This window comes from Meleagris gallopavo, chromosome 17 (assembly GCF_000146605.3).
Source record: "Meleagris gallopavo isolate NT-WF06-2002-E0010 breed Aviagen turkey brand Nicholas breeding stock chromosome 17, Turkey_5.1, whole genome shotgun sequence".
Lineage (NCBI taxonomy): Eukaryota > Metazoa > Chordata > Aves > Galliformes > Phasianidae > Meleagris > Meleagris gallopavo.
In genome coordinates, this window is record NC_015027.2 from 1,248,382 (window position 1) to 1,269,745 (window position 21,364).

Below are 21,364 nucleotides of genomic sequence, written 5' to 3' on the forward strand. Positions count from 1 at the left end.
TAAATACCATCTAGTGACTCTAAAAATGTCAACTGTGGACACAAATACATCCCATACTGCTTGACATTTCCTACTGCTAGAAGATACAATATGAGAAATCAGGACAGGGAGAAATTTGCCAGAAAGAACTCAACACTTTTCAAGACCTCTCTTTTTTTAGTTTGAGCTTCAGATGCACCCTATGGACAGGCAAAGAATGGGAAACTGCACAGGCTGCTCCCTGCTGTACGGATTGCACAAAACCACCCATGAAAGGCATTCTCTGCTCCTGAGCAGGTTCCTCTCCTGTGCCCAGATACAATTAAACTGCTACCTGTGGGGCAAGTAGAAAAGTCCAAACTAGACAAGACATGACAGCACGACGCGGCCAGACAAGCAGACCACTTCTCAATGCAGTCAGACACTGAATTGTAAGCAGGTACTGCAGCACCTTGCCAGCAGAAATGGTAAGCCTCTATCTTCAGTTCCTCCTGTCAGTTGAGCTTCTCTCTGGCTTTTCTGGCATTGTAATAACCAATGCGATACGTGGTTGACATGGGTTACGTGGTAATAGAACAACTACCTGCAGAATCACTGCACGCAAACAGCCCAGAATGTAGTATTTCCCTTACTTACACTAATAATTATGCAGGCAGCACAATTTTGATTAACAACAGAATTACACAGATGGAAATGAGGCCAACAGGAAAGAATTCACTTGGTCCAAAGCTAAGTCTATCAGTGTCTTGTCTGTATCGATGGCAAGCAGCCCATGCCCTCCAGCTGTGTTTGCCTCAGCAAGGACTTTGTCACAGACCAACCACTGGCAGCACAGGCAGGGCTGAGCTGCATTCCTTGCTGTATTCTACCCTGTTGTGAACTGCTTTTCTTAAACAAGACAAGGGTATGAGCAGAAGGCATTTCCTGCTGAATCTCCTTCTTCCTTCACCTTAATCCTCCGTCTCCAAATTGCTGTTCCATTTCTCCGGGAAACGCAGGCGATTCTGACAAGACGGCTCTGCGTTCACAGAAATCGGCAGACAGGAGCCATGAGGTGCCTCCATCCACGGCTCCGTGGGCACACTGCTGTCACAGCTTGCATCACAGCATGTCAGACTGCCATGGGAAGCACGAGCTCCACGTTGGAAGATGTGACACAGACACAGCTAGCACACCATGCTTAACAGCAGTGAAACTGAACGCTCGCTCTGCGACATTCCACCAAGAGATGAACGACCAGCTGTTTGATATTCCAATATTTGCCTTCAATTACCTTTAGAAATTCATTTTAAAAAGCCTTATTTCTGTGTCACATATGCGCTTGAAGTTCCTTTATAAACTCCTACTCATTCTTAATTATAATGTAAATCAGTGGATCAACATCAAACAAGCAACCATTAACTAAATTAGCTGATAAAAACAGACAAAGTTCGGACAGCAGTGGCAAAATGCCCAGAACATCAGAAAAAGCCTCCTAACACATACACAGACCTTTCAAAATAGATGCTCTGGGTAACAACAGCTACTGCCAGGAAGTGGTATATAAATACTACAGAGGAGATAAAAAGCCCAGGTACCACTACAGACATGTCACAGACCTGATCTGGGGCTTTTTAAAATGTTACAACTGAAGAGACACCACAAGCTAGGAAATGTCACTCAAGTCATTACGTGCAAAGCAGTGATGTAAATTATTTGTTAGGGTAGAGATGCTGAGCTAACTTCGGCAACCTATCTGCACCTATTTCCTGCAGTACATTGGTTTGAACGTGCCATGTCTTTATTGCAAAGAAGACTGAAATGCTGAACAACAGAAGGCAACAGGCGACCTCTACAACATCTTATGGGAAGAGAGGTGGCACTTAGACTAATCCTTCACTGAAGGAAACCTGCATTTGGTTCTAAACAACAGCAGTGTTTAGAAGAAGCCCAGGCAGCATTTCATGTAAGACTAGGATTTTCTACTGAACATGGAAGTTACACTAGAACTGCCAATTCTGCATAGCCACCAATCTATGAAGGGCAATACTTCCAAGATTTGTTTTCCATCACATCGTATAGATTAGCAAACATACACAATGGGTGAGATTGGCAAAATCCCCCAGGTAGCCATGAATTATACACTGCTAACGGTATTTAAAGTTCATAATCCTCCCACCAAGATCCTGCTGACAGCAGGTCATACCACTCCTGGAGATCTAGGAGCTAAAGGACGGGTGGGTGTGCACAGGACCTAAGAGCACATGGGCACGTCTGATATATGACACGTATGTAATGAACAAGACCTCCTCAACATGGTCTCTCAAGTATTCAGCAATAACATTGCTAAAAATAGCCAGTGCCTTTTATAAAAGTTTAATTTAAAATTTTACAGCTTAATATGCATAAGAATTCATCACATCCAATTAAATTAAAATGCAATACTTGATCAGTTTTAATGCAAATCTGAAAAAGGAACATTACATAATATGCTAACACGCAGTTTGAATTCACCTATTTCTGTTTCCCAGCATCCTAAGGATATCCCCACTGAACACAGCTTTTCATGGGGTAACCAAATTCATCTTTGGCAGTGAAAAATCACCCTTCTTTCAAATACATTTGCTGAAGAATGCTGTGGTCAATACAGATTGACCCAATCAGTAAGATCAACCACTGTTACATAAGATATCAGTTAGGTTTAGTTTCCCTTAACAGCTAATGCTTTTTTGCATCTCTTTCCAGCATTACATTACATTAACCAACCTGTTGAACTCCAAACACAAGTTTGATGTTAAATAATGTAATGAAATTCAGTTTGAATTTCAGGATAAGAACTACTCTGGATTTGAAAAGTAGGCACTTTGCAGAAGATACCAGTTCTGTTAATTGTATTTATACAGTGAATTTACTGTGATCAGATTTAATGTTAACATTTCAGAATGATGTAAATACCATTATAGAATGGTTAAGTAGTATGGATGTTTAGTCAGCCCCAACCTAGACATCATGAAAAGCCAAACCATCTTTGCTTATTGAAGGCTTCAGCTTTACAGAGCTCTTCCCAACCCATCAAGAAGTCCAGTAAAGGCTTAGAATGAGAGAGGTGGATTCTGAGCCTCATATCTCAGTTCATGGTCATTGCTGTGGCACAGGGCACCAGCAGAATGCAGGCTAGACAGAGAGGAGTGATAAGATCCCGAAGGAGATCCAGAGAGAAAACAAGGAAGGGTGGATCTCAGAAGGAAGAGGCGAGAGGAAAGCAGGGAATGGCTTAATTTGTAAGTAGACAAATTCAACACAGTCTTCAAGTAACATTTCAGCAGATTCCAGCTGTGAATTTAGCTAAAGGTTTGTACTTACATTTCTTCAGGCAAGCTATTCAATACACAGCTATGTTTAATTGAAATAGTAGTCCAAAACAAAGAGAGAAATTAAGCTCTCTCATCTGCCCCTATTTGAAAACGTTTTGATGTAAGGAAGAAAGGTGCTTTTTTCCTTTAGGCAGAAGTTTAATGCATGTATGTCACAGCTACTCTAACGGGTCTGAAACTCACTTCACAGTCCAGCTATACAGCTGTGACCATCTTTAGTATTTCCTTCAGCAGCCACTTGCTTAAAAAAGCCTTGAGTCTTCTAAGAAGTCAATCTTTGTGAGCAATTTTAATTCAAAAAAGCAAATTGAAATTTACAATTATTATAGTACTGGACTTGACAGAACAGATCAGCTGCTATAAAACAGCACAGGCAGGAACAATTTCATTACGATTACAAGAACCAGAAGCACTCTGCAGCCAACATCAGATGTCTCTGGGTCCATCAGGCATCCTTCTAGCAGCTGAGCAATGCTGCTCCAGCTGCCAGGGGCCAACATCTCCCGCGTTGGCAATTGAGCCAGCAGGGTCTCAGTTCTGAACAAAGGAGAGTTACCAGATATTCTGTCAATAGAGATTCAGGTTTTTTCCCAATTTCCAGGAAAAGAAAAAGCAGCTAAAAGGTGATATTAACTCCCAGAAATGCGTGTCTCCATATTCACAAAAAGATTATGCTACTACCTATAATTTTACGTTAGCTAGTGCATGCTAAGCACATTTATTAACATATCTTGTTCCCCAGTGCTTTCAATTCAATAGGTTTAAGAATGGTGCAGTCATAACAGTTTGTTGGGTATTACCTTGGTTTTAAACACTAGAAAAGGGTTCTGGCTCTTACTTTAAAAAGGCTAAGAGGTAACAGCAGGAGGAATCCAGTTATCCTGGCACTACTTGAGCAGAGTTATTTGCTTTGCTGTACTATTTCCATTTTTATGACTGCTCTCATCTCTTTTCATGTACTGTTTTCCCTCTGCCAATATAGAAAAATTTACTATGATCCTGCTGGAAAGAAATGGAAGCGATTTCCTAATGCTCACACGGTTTTATATTTATCATTAAGGTCAATGAAAGGAGATTAAGCTAAATCATATTCCTAAAACGCTAGCAATCCTTCTAATTGAGTTCTTCTAAGAAACATTGCTTTTTCTAAGAAATACTGTGGTGTGGAATGCTAGAGAAAACCCAGACAAGAAACATGCAGGGAAAGCACAAGCCAATAGGAAAGGAAGGAGAACCACTGGAAATTTGGTACCATAAACCAGTTAATCTAGTTCAGTGACAGCTTGACCTTACAGAGTCCCAAATAACGCATTTTGTTAAAAGTGGAGCCATAAACAAGAGATGGAAGATGTCTCTGAAAGGTCACTAACCCACTAAATACAGTGGCAGCAAAATGGAAGAGTATGGCACGTGCTAGAAAACCTAGCAATGAAACATGCTGACACCAAATAAATTGGTGAGTGGGAAGAACACAAGAACAGGCAAAAAAAGGCACTGGGGAGATGAACACTTCCAGTGTAAACAGCAGCAGTAGTGCCAAGTGCAAGCTGGCTGTGTAAGCACATGCCAAAATGTATTCGGAGCTGCAACCAGGAGTGTCAGTAAGCGCCTGAATAATTACATTTCTCCCACTTGTCTTGTGGCTGCTGTGATAGCTTGCTCACATAAATATTAGAAGGCATGGAAGTAATAACAGACATCTGAAATTAATGTTTTGATGCATGATTTAGAGACTGCAGAGAACTTTTTTGTTCCTAGGCAGAGGGAAAAAAGCAGAAAAACATACACAGAAGCAGGGAAACAAGGAGAGTGAGGTCAGAAGTGAAGGTGAACGCTAAGTCTATATCTAAAATGACAAAGAAATATATCATACATATTTAATATAATACATCATTAATATAGAAATAAACAGATGAACAACTTGCAAAAATGTGAATCATGGTGCATCTGGTTTTGCTCCCAAAACACAGAGAAATAAAATAAGAACAAAAGTCAGAGGGACAAATGAGCACATGATGCATTTTAAGATGTGGATGCACAATGCACTCAAGCTTCCTGAGCTCAGATGCCATCAAGATACTGAGACTTGCAGAACGCTTTCGTCAAAGCACACAGCTTCAGTTCAAACTCACCCTCCACTCACCAGAATGCAGGCAGAAAGGAGAGCAAGACAGCACAGGCAGCCACAAAGCAGGAAGAAAAGCTGGCAGGTCTCATTTTAGCTCTGCCAGCCTGGACAGCCTTCTCCTAACAAGCAGCAAATGTGATAAAACTAAGGAACAGGCATGACTGTCAAAAATACAAAAGCAATAGCTCTACCACACGAGTCTTATCTGCATCTTAAATGTTTATAATCTTCAGATTTAAGAGAGAGTATGGCTGCACATCTGCTGTTAGTCTGAATGCATGCCTTTTAATACAAGCAGCTAAGTGACTGCAAACAGAGCCACGGCAGCTCAGGGGGAATTCAGACGCCAGCTCCCAGCCTGCCTCCATCACTGGAAGGCTGTGGCAGACCAGCACTGCCCAGATGCTAGATTGCTCCTCTCTAATTATATTATTCCTTCTGAATGATTCAGTGACATCTCCAGTTTCTGTGGCATTAAAAAAGCACTGAAAAAGCTGAGGCCAATATTCTAGACTCAAAAATCCTCAGCTTGACTCGTTAATTATTAGAAACTACGTGTCCTGAAGGTATCTTGAAAATAAGCAAGTTATTTTGACTTCCAGCCACAACAGCACCACACAGGTTGTAGGTGCTTCCCAGATCTGAAAACACCCAGATATTAAACAGACCTATGAATACTGTATTGGGCAGGATACCGTATCAGCCTTGCAAAGTTGCACACAAATCTATTTGTCTGCAACTGTAGAATTATTGTAATGAAAGAACAATGTTTTGCTTGCTGCCAGAAAGAGGAAATCATCCTTAGTAGGTTGTCAGAACTTCGCAAAGCTGCCGAGCACTAAGCTGCCCACATGATGGTAATGCAGCCCCATGACAAAACCTAACAAGCTGCCAGTCCCTCCAGCTCTCCTGCGGCTCTTGCTCACCAGCCCTCAGAAAGGCAGACAGCCCTTTCCATCTGTCCAAACACTAAGAGTCTCCATCCTCCACTGAAACTATGTTATTAACAAAGTTCAACGAATAGCACTAGAGTTTGAATACTGCTGTCCATAAGTTTTGGTGAAGCTATAGCTTTGTGCCATGCATTTTCCTAAAGTTGTTCCTCACACAATCTTAGTATTACAAAGCCCAGCCATCTTCCCAACTGCAAGCACAAGTTCCACACGAAGGCAATGAGAAATCAGACTGTCCAAGATCTGCACAACTTCAGGACAGATGTTAATAAAAAGAAATCAAAAATCCCATGAAAGCTTAAATCGCTAACAGATTAGAAGCTCACATTCAGGAAGAATCAAAATCTATGGCTAAGGCCAGAATCAACCTAAGCAGCACCGCTGCATTCACTGGTGTTGAGACCTGAAAATTGCACTGCCTTTGCTGGTACAATTCACAGTCACATCCTTTTATTGAAGTTGTTGAAGAATATGATTGAGCTTTCCTTAGGTCTCTGTGGCTTACGCTTTTGAAGGGCAGCTTTTAATTGTATGTGTGTCAATCATAAGCTCCATCCAATCATCATGGAAACATTCCAGTGAGGAGTCAAATGACTAACTTGGCTGCTGGAACACAAGTTTTATTGCTGTAATTTAGCAAAACTGCCTGGTTTGCATATATTATGCTGAATGGAATCACAGCAATGGCCATGCTGCTGGACACTGTGCTCTGCCAAGACTTAAATGGATTTAATTTTTTTTTGTAAGAAAACTATCATACATTATTCTCACTGTATCTGAGAGAACATGGCATTACAGGGCATGCTTCATTCTGTAACACTCCTATGGTTTTTGTCTCTTTCTCTTTCCAGCATAATTTCTGCCCACAGACATGACAAGGCAGGTTAATTGAGTTAATTGAGAATTTAAGGCATAAGCAAGACCATTCAGGCTTCATGCACTGCTTTGACAAGTGCTGCAGATTCTTGTAGCAGTGATTGCTGTGATAACCCAGTATGTTTGAGAGGTGATTTTCAAAACCAGTCATAATAGTTAGGCCATGGCTGTTTCCCAAATCAAGGAACACACATACTTGGCTACCATCACCCAAAAAGTCCCAATACAGAAGCAGCAGAACTTTTTTTTTTAAGCATTCAATCACCAGAAAGAACTCACCATTAACATCACAACACCAGTATTTTGTATTTGAGCAGCTTTTTCAACTACAGACATCAATGTATTTTACAATTTAAAGGGAAGTTGCTATCAGAAATTGTGACAAACAACACTGTAATGTGTCAAATGCAAAATACACAGCAAAACCTGGATTTTTTTTTTTTTTAACTTTGATACCCACATTCCTATTCTTCAATCCTCAGATGTACTCTTAAGAGCCAAAGTAGCTTAAAAGAAAATTGAAAACTTTTCATTAAAATTCAAAACCTGTAGATAATGGAACATATTAATGATTTCTGATTTCCTGCACACACAAGTGGGTGCATTCCCACACCTTCACAGTAATTTCCAGAGTCCCTGTGGAGACTGACTAACTGTAGTTGCAGCCCACTGCAGGTTGGATGCACGTGAGTTCCAGCAGACTGCAGCAGGCCTTCAGCACACACTGTGTGAACCACCAGAAGGTTTTAACTTCATCTCTTGAGTAACAATTGCAGTCAAACACACAGGCTTACATCAATACCCATACTTCAAATTATAACAGGAAAGCTGAAACCTCGCATCATTTTAGAAGAGAAAGATTTTATGCCATGTCTACAATACCTTTAAACTCAGCTGCTTCGTTTTAATGTACATAATATTCTTTTTAATTTATACAGTAACGTAAAGGAGCAAGATTGCATCAACTCATTCTGCTGAGAAATTAAGACAACGTTAACTGGCTATAAAAGAATTAGACTGCAGAAACTATAAAGGCTAACTCTGGAAAACTGCAACTCTAAGAAATGGGTTAAGATTGTGTACCAAAGCAATGTAACAGCAGCATACAATGAGATTGAACTCTGTCTAGTAAAGGAACAGGCACGGGCAGTTGGTTATTTGGGTAGGGGTGTGTGTGCCTCCATTTGTTTGTCCCTGCAGCCACATACAGGGAAGGGTTTGAGGACAAACACCCACATACAGAACCAAGTGCAGAGGTGAGAATGGGTAGGATGAAATATGGTCACAATCTCACTCTGAGAAGTGGGAAATCAGAGTAAAATAGAGCCAACCACAACTGCCAAGCTGTACCCAAATCTGTGGGACTTGTAAAAAATCACAGTGAAATGGAAATAAATTAATTCCAGCGGGGTGAGCAATACTTCTTCCTTACCTATGGAAGAATGCCCTCAGTTGGAAATGCAATCATTTTATGTTTCCATTTAATTAGAGAGGAGGTGATTAAATCAAATAGTGTAAACTGCACAGTGTTCATCTTGAATAATATCTGGTAATATAAGTTACCCAGTCATAACCTTGAGATCTCATTCCTCCACCACAGTTCTGAGCCTTTACATCCACTGTAACATTCTGAAGTGTCCACCTGGTTCCTCCTGCACATAAAACTGCTCTTCTGAGTCCAACTGAGGAGGAAATCAGATCGTTAGAAAACCCTCTTCATGCAGAAGAACATGAACAAAGCTGAACATGTCACTAATGCTGTGTTTTCCTTTCCATTTATTATACCAATTTACTCAGAATCACTCACCACAGGCAGCTCTCTGACTTAAATTTTTCCACTCTCTTAGTAAATAGACTGCCCAGGAACACAGGTACTACACTGCAGACTCTTGTTACACAGAGAAAAATTCCCATTTGTATGAAATTTATGCATAAGCATATAAACTGTGACATTTACTTTGAAGAACAAGCTGTGATAGTGAGTTTCATTAAAGAAAAGGACACAATTGTGCTCTGTATTCACACCATCAGACCACAGGAGCAAAGGGAACTGCCACACCAGTGCTGCTGCCTCGGGCCACAGCTTGGAGGGCACAAAATTTCATGCTACGGCATCTAAAAATATGTAGAAATTGGAACAAATTCAACTTCAATGTAGAAGACTGGCCTTAACTATTACAGCTATTCCAGCTACTCTAGACTGCTACTTTGACAGTGGCCAGTACCAAACGCCAAGGAAAAACACAGACAAAACTACAGTGCTACTTTCTCAGGATAACGTTACACACAGAAGGAATGCAGGCTCCTATCCTGAATAACAAATCTAGATGTTCTGCTACAGTGGTAGGAAACATCCACAGCACAGCCCAAATACTACAGAACAGCACACCAACTGTTATCTGAACTCCATGCAGTTGCAGTTTGCAGAAAGATCCTCAAATGCTGAATCTTTCCATCCAGAGATCTCTTCTGAAAGGGAAGGCAGAGGATTATAGAATCCACAGCAGACTGTAAATTATGAGCCATGGGAATGCTTCTGAACACTTTCGAGTCCTGAAGGCATTACTTTTCTGCATATTCCCTATACTATGAGACATTAAGTTTCTCACTGAGAAGCTGGCAAAGTGTCCTTGGATTCATCCTTCCTCCATTCCTCAACACTAAGCCAAGAGCTCACATTTTTTCCTTTGTAATCTTCTCAGTATTGTCAATAAGCTTTCATGACAATGTGAGAAGCACAGAGATCGGGAAGAGGCAGATTTTGGGATCATACAATATTTTTAAATAAGATAAACAGGCCTAAGCCACAGTCCTACATTTTAACGTGATGCAATCTAAAACTATTTTTATTTTTTACAACCTAAGACAGTTCTTGTCTTTACTGTGTTTTGCACTTCAGATGCATCTCCTAAAGCTGTCTGTTTTTTCTGCAACCACATTTGTTAATTTGTTCTGGAAGTCCTCCAGGATATGCTGCCATCGTCCACAAACATCACTCAGGATTTTCATAAGGCCCTACAATCCAAGTCCTAAACATAAGCCCAACTGCTGCACACTTCACCGTGGATAAAATTAATCCAACTCTCCTGCAGCAGTACCTCTCCATTGTGAGCTGAGTGAGTCCTGTTCTTAAATAGAGGAGGATTGAGCTTAATTACACTGGCAGATTACACTTGGATCTCAACATTCACAATAACTTCATAATATTAAGCATTCAGTGATAAACCCATCTTTAAAATCTAAACACAGTTCTGGTCCATGACTAGGCATGAGGAGTGCCTATCTGTATGAGGGGTTCATACCTATTTTGATAAACAAAATGATGGAGGAGGATTAGAAAAACAGAAAAAGTCACATACTTTGTACATTAAATCACCTGCTTTATATATACAAATACACATATAATATGTTCATTACAGGTAGTGTTCAGGGTGTTGTGGTTCAGGCAGGATAGTGCTTGCTTTAATCTGAGAAGCTCAGTTCCATTTGTGCCTCTCATTTAAAACTGATTGCTTGTTGTTTATTCTCTCTCTAAAACTGAGATCAAGATAGATAATGCAATTCTCCCTGTATTATTGGATTGTGCTCTGAAGATCTAAAAAACCAGAAGTACTATTTAGACTCTAGAATTGTCTAGTAGGGAATGAGCCATTGCTAAAGAAAGGCACTGGAAACAGAACTGCGCTTGTTTGGATTGGTTACTGGACAGGTTTAACTGACACCAGCAGGTCATTGTGCTGAACTCACTGTGCGCACTGCACTCTGGTTCCGCTCACAAACAAATCAGTGATGTTCAAATCTTGTTACCTGCCCCTGCAGCTTCAAAATATCTCACTGTGAAAATTATTATTTTATCCCTTTTGATTTAGTAGGCTAGCTGTGCTGTCTCTTCATGAAAATATTGTGCACTTTTTTTTTTTTTTAGTCATCTCAAGATAGCTTATAATTAAGAATTATTTCCTAATCTGCCTGTACCTGCCAAGCCGTTAACCCCACACAAAGTAAATGAATCGGACCTGCCAGGAAGCCTGTTAAAACAGAGGAGGATGAAAATTAAACTCTTGCAGCAAATCTTAAGGCTTCACTTCTATGGCAGTCACTTAACGTTTTCTGGGCAAACCGCCACGAGGAACGTTAGCCCTCAAGATCAAACAGCCTACGTTAGAGACCGACACAAACCTCCACCTTCCTTCGAGTCGATGCCCAGCATGGCGCAGCCCCAGCTGCGCAGTGCCGGGCTGCAGGCAGCACAGCCTCGGCTCCCTCGGATGAGTCGCGCCCCCTCCTGGCAGATGCGAGCACTGTTCCGGCACGGCTGGTGCACGGCCGGACGAGGACAACCCAGCCCTTCTGCTGTCGGTCCCGGCACACGTCACTGCAGTGCTTCTATTACAACTTGTTTATTAAGCGTTCGTGCACCATTAGCCTTCCTTGATGCTACAGCAAATACACCGAATACACACGCTCCAAATAACCTCGCATTTTTATCGCGGGTCTGCCCTTACAGGACAGACAGAGCATTTAAAACAGCTAGGAAGTCTTAGTCATCACAGTACGCATTAGCAACCAAGGAAGGAGAGTGGGGGGACGTAGAATATAAAGCCTCGTCTCAGCTCTGATACTTGTAATTAACAGTGGGTTCACAGACTTCCCAACTGGAGCAGTGAGACTCCCCACTCCTACCTCAGCACCATTTAGCTGAATGGAAGGACTTCACGAAATTCATGCTACATTTTTTCTCCACCAAATCCTGCCACTCACAAGCAGACCCTAAAAGCAGAAGAGGTTAGGGCAGGACAGAAAAGCTGCTGTTAATATTAAACAGCACAGGTTGTTGGTGAGTGCCTTGAAGTAGGTTCCACCAGCAGCCTGATGCTCCCAGGTGGAGCTGCTTTGGAACCACCGCTTTGAGCACTGGGCTGAGCGTGTCAGCACAACTGCCCTGCTGCTCTCTAACCTTACAGCTGCAGCAGGTTTAAAGTCACAGCCTGAAAAATATTTTTTGTGACTCTTTACGTATTTTTTCCCCCTCAGTAGTTGTCACTGCATTTCTGCTTCCTCAAGTGTTCTTGGGCAAAAAGTTTGACCAAGCAAATGTTTACAAAACAGATAAATTTGGGGAAAAAAAAAATCAAGATGTTTGTTACAGCAAATATTCAATCATTAATAAATTAGATTTGATACATGGAACTTATGCCCCATGTACCTCATGTCAAACCCAGACCATCTTGAATTCCAAATATTAAAAAATACATGGTGCCTATGGAATAAAAAGATCCTTAGAAAAGGAGAACTGATAATGAGAAAATAGGGTCACTTGATATCAAGAGTCCTATTGCTGCTAACATCTAAAGCAGAGAGATCAGACTGCCATGTGCAGTGCTGGACTTTGAGACAGTAATATGCAGATATTTCCTAGAAGAAATGAATGAATTGTCAAAGGACAGAGGCCTTTGTGCCTCCTCTTCTCATCATACTGGTGGATAAATGCGATTCCTTGCTGAAAACAGTGCAAGTCTACTCTAATCTGATAAGGAAATCCAAGAATTACCAACACTGCATGGTTCAGGAAGTAAGAGTTCAACAGGAAAAAAACTGCCTGGATTAACCAGGAAGGAATGGCTTTTTGGCTTCTAAGATTTCTCTGAAGATTAAAACAGATGCTTTAAGCAAAGAGATCCAGAGTTTTTTTGAAGATCTCTGGAAGTGGAATTACAATGGAAATGGACAAAATATGAAACAGATTTTATGTTTAGAAGAAAAAAAATGTACTGTCTTCCCTCCTGATTGGATTGCTCTGCTCCTTTCAGGTGCAGGAACTGCAAACTGGCATAACTTGTGCCTTCTATTTAATAGATCCTATACAATCTCAGGCATACTGCACTTTCTCATACTTCCTTCTCCTATAGCTTTTCTGAGCTTTAAGGGCATTGCTTACATTTGCACATTGCCCCATACAGAATTGCAGCAAGTAAACATAAATGGAAAGTGAATCCACTCCTGCAGGGAGACACTGCTCTGAGGATCCGCAGGACAAGAACTGGTTCCTGGTGGATGCTGGGGCCCTATTAACAGTTAACAGACAGTAATGCATCACGAAGTGTTACTGAAGTGACATTCCTGCTTCCAACTTGCACACTTGTTCTCTGTCCCTCCTTTCCTCCCTCTGATTTCAAGAGAGCACAGAACTAGCTCATTTACATGGTTAGAGATGTCTCATTCCAGACTGTTTTCAGGTTCCACACCACCCATCCATTTTGCCAAACCAAGAGAGGATTATAATCCTATTTCCATTTTATTTTCCCCAAGGACAAGTGAAAATTAATGTTTATCACCTCATCCGTTCCACATTGGTGCCGAGCTCTAGAGCCAAAATGCTCATCAGAACCAAGAGCCTGGCCATGAAGGAACTTCAAAACAAGTCAGACATCAATCGTTTTGATTTATACCCATAGGAAACCAAGTCAATCTCAAAAGACTAAGCTTAAATTAATTAGCTATTCAGAGCTGTCTATAAGACACGATTAACCTGAAAGATGTGAGTATGAAGTGTGAGTCTGAAATTGCTTCCACTGAACAGAAGTGGCTTAAATTTCATCTTCATAACGGTCATACATCCAGAATACCCCTTATTCCATCCAGGCTTTACATCTAGATTTTTCTGCCACCCATGTCAAGCACAAAGCATTGAACACTTTTGCAGCTATTGACTTAAAAGAACACTGAATATACAACACCTCAAGCTGCATCAGCTTCATGACATTCTGTAACTGGACTGCCCATCTCCAGCATCTGTTTGGGACGCACAGCATAAGGCAAGTTCACCAGGTCAAACCTTGCCTATAAATAGATTCTGCAGATGCATTTCATAGTAGATACTGTAGACTCTTTTCCATTTGAACAGTTTGCATCTTTCAAGTAATGCATGTACATAAATACAAAACAGTAACATAACAGCTTAAGAGATGCAACCCGGTGCATTTTAAGCTAGATAAAAATGTGCTGTTTTATGATGGCATGAAAACGGTTGTTGGATCCAGCTGCAGGTCAATACACAGCATGCACTTTTCATCTCTGTTTTAAGTTGGGTGTTGGCTTCGTGCAGATCAGAAGGTTAACTCCAGAATGAGCAAGCACTGTCAGACACCATGCAGCACAGCACAGATCTCAGCCCAGCACAGCCACTGGGGCAGGGCATCTCATCTCACCATATGCCACAGCTATGCAGCTCTCAGCCACTCGCACACTCCCCACATTTTAAACAACAAACTCACTTCCCAAAGCTAAATTGTCTCAAATTCCAGTCACCCAATATTGTAATTATGTTTCTGATTGTGGCAACATGGAATGAAGCAGGCAGGAAGAGAAGGTTAACTGTAGAGTTCCATTTTATAATCTTTTGTATAATGAATAGACCCAGAAAGGAAGGACCACTATGGATGAATGGGAGGTAGAACAAAAACTAAACCATTTGCTGAGGTCATTTAGTCTGTCAATGTTAAAAGATGTGAAAATCCACAACGAATTTTCAGCATTTAACTTCAAATAAAAGTCAGCACTGCAGTTTGGTAATTATTTCTCAGACATTAAGGCAAACAAGGCTCAGATTCCAGACAGACAGCATCACCAGCTTTTTAGAGCTCAGGCAACTTCTTTGTTCAGACAGTAAATCAGTATGCATCCCAACTTGGAAAGTGAAGTCTGATGACCTATGTATTTTCAATATTATTTTATTAACTCCTTGGAGTTCTGTGCCAGACACGGTCTACATCAACCTAAGCCAAGCATCCACTGGACATAGTTTTAGGTGTCTTGTTACTGTATTAGTAATCATCACAATGACATCTATAAGAAAAATCATACAAGTAAATTTCTGCAATGACAGGGAATGTAATCAATCTGCTAACATCCTCCAACCCTGATCTAGGGTCAGACACAAGTTCTGTGTCCATAAGGTGTATTACTATGTGCATGCATTAGAAATCTCCATATTCTTGGCTCCTTACTCTCTATAAAACAGAAGAGTAGAACCACTGCCCTGAGATTCCTAAACATTAATTTCATCCAGAAAAGTCTCAATCTTTCTCTTTGCAAAGGGAAGTTCTCCAACCTCAACCCATTCTTTACAGCTGCCACACAAGCAGTGTAACTCATGGCTTTGCTGCAGTCTACATTGCTGCACATAGGGATGGAAAGAATAAAACTGTGTTGCCAGTAAGATTTTCTAAAAGCTATTTATATCTTGTGTGATAAGAAACATAATATATGCAATTATACCAAACAAATGCAGATTTTCCTCCTTCTGAATCCTATTGAGGATATTCTATTCCATGCCATACATTCTAGGCACACATATAATGCCAGTTCCATAACTCTGACAATGATGCTGTTCTGCTGTTATTTTCCAAATCACTCTTTGCATTCTTCCCCATACAGACCTTACGTCTAAAGTAGCCTCTCCTGACTGTGCAGAAGTTACTGCTCACAATTTCTACCACCCAAGAATAAAAAAAAATACACCTTGTTCCTGATTTCTGGCCTCCAATCCATCTCGTTTACCATATGCATAATGCACATCTATTATTCAGGAACTTCATACCATATGTGAGCCCAGGATCAGCCACCTTGCTGCCTTCCTGCCCTACACAAACCTATTCATATGCTCACATCATTTCTATCATTTTCTTTTTCTTTCTTTTTTTTTTTTTTTTCTGAATGTCACACTTGTTTACAAAACCCTTTGGATGTAACACAGATCACATAATAGCCAGCAACTGTGTCAAACAGGACACACTTCTAGCATCATCATCTCCACATTATGCTGCAGTCAGCACTAAAATAAGATTTCCTACCCGTAACTGTCCACCTTCGAGTAATGTCTCATCTCACACCCTTGTCAAGCCAATTCTTTTGTTTATGGAGGTTGCTCTGAAAGTAATCCCTCCTATTTGTTTCCATAGAAACCACAACAGATACAAAGAGCACAATAACGTTATTTGCTCTATCAAATTCTCAGCCACAAAACACTATTTCTCAACACACTCATCCCCATTAGCCGTACATTTTTGCCCACGATGAACCAGACATGCATGGCGCACTTAAAAATCCTCACCAGCAGAGATAACCCACAATCACCACTGTGGAAACGCACCACCCAGCCCTCACTGAGCTCACAGCCACTGCTGGGTCTCCATCACCATTCAGCAAGCACTGATGAATGTCAGTGGGTGCCATTCTTTCCACACGCAGCAGTTCAGTGACACACCTGTGCTCCACACACACTCCATGTCAGATGCCATTCTGTCAGTGCCGCCCTGCTGCCATCTGTCACACAGCAACAAAACATCACGGGAGGTTGGTGGGAAGTTTCAACCTCTGCTGCCACGCCACCAACAGCCGCCTCTGATATCATACCAGCATAATGAAACAGGAGGCATTACTTTTGGAGCAGCCATAGTAGATCCATCCCATCTTACCAGTAGAATTATTAACCCAGAGATATCGTCCAGCTTGCTTTCTTCCACCACTGGGCACCATCCTCCTGTTTTGGTTCCCACATGGCCTACAGGTCCCAGTCCCTTCTCCAGGGATGGCCATACCCAAAGAGGCTCTCAAGTGCTGTTCTCTTGCATGTAACACATACAGAGCCAGAATTCTACTGTTTAAAGTATTTCACTTTCATCATACCTGCTGGTTTTAATATTCAGAAGTTAAAGCACTGCTGAGATGGCATGCAGTGTGATTTCAGAGCTGAATGTAAAGAGGAATTACTAAAAAAAAAAAAGCCCTGCAATAACTGAGTTGTACAGTCAAAAAATACTGTAGTTGCAAGACCTCTCATCAAATGCTGAGGATACGAGGCAAATAAAACCCACACACATTCCTGTCTTTCAGGCCTGGCCAGATAACCCCACAAAATACGCCTGGAGAGAACTGACTGGAGTTAGTGCAAGACAAAAACAAATCCAGTTACAATCACTATCAATAAGCGAGACAAATAAAATAAGTATGTTCTGTGGATATTTTGCAGCCGATTACTCAGCTGTCTTTTTGTCCTACACGACATAAAGACAAACGCAGAAAAAAAAAACAGAAATAAGAATTGTTCATACTGCATATTCTCAATAACAGGAGCTGATTTTTTCTCAGTTTAATATGCATCCACAGAGACCTAACCACAACTGTCATCACAGCAAGATTTTTTTCAGCTGAGTAGCTTGGGAAAGGACTGACTTAATTCCCCTCATTTGCACCGTGCCAAGCACAGTATGGTCTCAGTCCCAGCTGAGGCCCCCAGGCACTGTCACAGCCCAGCCACCAGATGAGCAAGGTGATGCGCTCAGTGCTGAACTCCTCAGCTTTAGCAGGCAGCTCGAAGGATGCAAGGATAAATCGCTTCAACAGCAGTAAGCATGACTTGATTAACTTTTAAAATTAAGCTCGATTTTTACTGCTTAATCCTCCATTCTCCCTCCTGCATCTGTTACCTCCGTGTAACACTGGGGATAGAATTTACATTTATTATTTGTTCTGACAGGTGCTTAGCACACCCCGGGAATACCATAAAATTAGAACAATATAAAGTGGGTTGGAGGGTTAAAGTCTTTTCGTTACTATTACCACTAGAAGAAAAAAGAGACTGAAACATTCTTTTTTCAGCTATAATACCAACATAAGTGTCAGACTTTAAAAAAAAAAAATAAATGAAGTTCCACTAGAGCTTTCTGCAGCTTAACGCCCTGTTAAATGTATTCATATTCGATTCCACCCTCAGAAAGCCAGTCCTCTTCTGCCTTTTATTGTTTATATTAGATACAGTGAGTCACAGAAATAAAGTGACATGAAACCACATTTATGCTAAAGAAATCATCCTACATCTTTTCAGACTCTCCTGCCTGCTATTTCCGTGGCATACCTCCCACTGAGTCTGTGAGACTGATTACCCATCTGAGGGCTAAACACAAATTCTTGACTCCAGATACTTCAATGCTCACATTCTCTTCCTGGCTGACAATTCAGAGGTAACAGATGCACTATCCATCAGTCACCAAACCTCAATGAGCTTACACAGTGCTGTCTGACCAGTGCATATAAATAACAAAATGAAGCTAATAGAAAACAAAGATAGCCATCTAAGAGTGCCACTGGTTTCCTTTTCTTTACATTTACATAACTTGTGATTTAACCTAGTAGAGATCCCCATCCTTCTGCATGTAAGAGGTCAAGCACAAAATTTCAAAGCGAGTTTTTTCCACCCACTGTTTACTAAGAGCTAAAATGGTTATGGTTTCAGGTTTATGACTGAGTCATAAACAGCTTCAAACTACCCACATGCACCCAGTGTTACAAGGATGTCATCAAAGGTTTTGACACTGTTTTGAGCAGAGGTTGGACCAGATGACCTCCAAAAGTCCCTTCCAATATAAATTATTCAATGATTCTAAGACTAAAACCACTCTGGTTTCTGACAGCATGCACTACATAGCAAGACAACAACCTTCAGAAAGAAAAAAAAAGGATGTACACCCTCAGGCTTTATTCCTCTGAATTTTCAGAAGGTCAAGTGCTGCCAGGAATTGGGCACTGGCAATTCCTACTGGAGTCAAAGGAAATTACAGCCTCTCGTCTCTTCAGTAGCTTTACAAACATCACTTTTACTTTTTTTTTTTTTTTTTAACTACTGACAAATAGAAGCAGAACACAGGAATACAGGTTTGCTTAAGGGCTGACCTCTTCACCTCAACATCACTCCAAGTCCCTGCCTACCCAGAAAGCACCTCTAGCAGGAGGAATCTTTCCTGATACCTTTTAACTGATACATCCATATGTAATTACTAAATCTTTCATGCACAGGATGCATTTCTAAGGTGTTTTGGCAATCAGCACACAAATGTGTTTCAGTTCAATTCACACTGCCATCTTTTCATCAGGTTTCTGTGTGGAAGTCCCACCCAGTGTGAGTAGCAAATCCTCCGTGCCAGCCCCAGCACCACGCCTCCATGGTTAGTGCTGTGTGTAGCTGCAAGGGATGGGGAGCAAGAGCAACTGGGAGGTGTCTGCTCACAATGATTCTAGCGTCAATCCATGTAACAAAGGATCCTCTTTCTGGACTTGCTAGGATCATGTCACTGAGATGAAGGGTGTGCTTCCAGCCTTCAGACAAATCCTGTGAAAGATGCTGCTGCTTTGGAAACGCACAGGGGAAAGTTAATCCCTGGCTCCCACTTAGGGGTTGTTTATTTGCTCAGAGCTGTACTTCATGTAGCAAGCTTGTTCTTCAGGAAGCGCTGGGAACTGCTAACTCTCATTTCTTTGAAACATTATGTTCTTTATTACAAAACACCTAAAAATAAGGAAAGGAAGCCCTCTCTTAACAGCTTCATCAATGAACAAACAAAACATTACTGTTTGTGTTGTTTCCAGGAAAGGAAGCATAGGAAATAATTGCCAATGATCTCATTAGTCAAGTTTAGTGACAGACCTTCAAATACAATCCCAAATAGCATCCAGTGTATGATTGTTCTTTTATGGGCACTATTTATGAGAGGTAGAAGTCCTACATACTAACTCTGAAACAAATTTTCAAAACCTTTTTTTTTTTTTTTAAATTCAAGAATACAAAAAAGTTATAAAGCAACACAGTACACATTTTGGAAAAACGCGGAGTGCTTTCTCTTTGTATTTTCAGTGCATAAATAATGCTGTACAGGACTCCTCCTGTAGCTGGGATATGCTGTGACAACCCTGGAAGGGTGATACAGGAACTGAGGTTTTTATTATGTCTTAAGGAAGTACTGTAATGAAAGAAGATTTAGAGACTTAAGGATGTGAACATGAATTAAACGTTATTGTTTCATATCTGAAATAACGATCTTGTTCTTGACTTCAGCCAGCACTGCAGAAAAGGTGAAGTCCTCTTGCTGTAACTTGGTTTTAAGTCTTAATGCAATAGCTATACTTACCTACATACATCATCTTACTTTATTAAGCTCCAGTATCAATCCACAGTCCTTTCACACAGGCTGCTTATACCGAAGGATGGAAGAAACTGCTCCACCAGAGCCTCGCAGCAGAAAGTTTCCCTGAGTACTCCACAACTTCAAAACATTCAGGTATCCTCACACAGTGACTTCATGCTTTTAAATAAGCAATTATTTCTTAAAGCCACCTCCCAAACACAACCAGTGGGAATTACAGCTTGGACCTCCTGGCCAGTAGATAAATAACATGGCATACCATTAGGAGTTGTTATACTGTAACACAAATGCCATTGCCAGCATTAACAATATTAGTTACTCCACACCATCTGTGTTTAAGTGTGTTACGCCTGTAACAACTCCTTTGATCTGATTTATCCTGTTCTGTTACATACTTTATTATTTGAGTCACATTTTCTTTCAGACATGAATAAAGTTCTGTTCTCAGGGAACAAGTGAGAGGCACCTCAAGCTTCAGATGCTCTCGGATAGAAGACAGACAAGCACATCACTGGAACTGAAATTCCCTTTTAGAGCAGATCAATAAAGGCCAGCAGAAATCCCATAAGATTTGGATGGTCAAGAGCCTCCATCACCTCGAGCAGTTTTGCAACCTACATGAGCTCAGTTTATCTGGATAATACACAGCATTTCTAAGAGCAGGCATTCATGTTAGAACCTTCACAAATGCCTGCCTTTAAGAGTGTAGAGCCATGCAACCCATGGAGGAAAGACAAGGACATCTACAGAGTCTGTAAGTGACAACAGGAGAAAGCAGCCAATTATCTTTGCGCAGTGATCAGAACTCCAGCTAAGCCTGCAGAGACTGTAAAGAACGCTATATTACAAGTCATTAATGACCTATGGGGATAGGAAGACAGTCTGGTAACAATCCTCAGAGGCAATAGCCAGGATGTACTGAGATGACAGCAAATATAGAAGACAGATTGCATCAGCATCTTGCTTCAATAGCCTACTTCTCAGCAGAAAAGACTTCCAGCACTCCTAAGTGTCCTACAGCTCTGTAGCCCACTGGGAGCCCTTGTTACATGGTTCCATCCACCACCCCAAGGCAGGTGGCATTCTCTCCATGCATCC

The 21,364-nt window shown here is 41.1% G+C and overlaps 1 protein-coding gene across 6 annotated transcripts in view; it reads right to left on the minus strand.

Moving 5' to 3' along the window:
- ARVCF (ARVCF delta catenin family member) overlaps nucleotides 1-21,364 on the minus strand; it is a 219,420-nt gene that overhangs the window by 155,148 nt on the left and 42,908 nt on the right. The gene's annotated exons all lie outside the window — the stretch shown is intronic.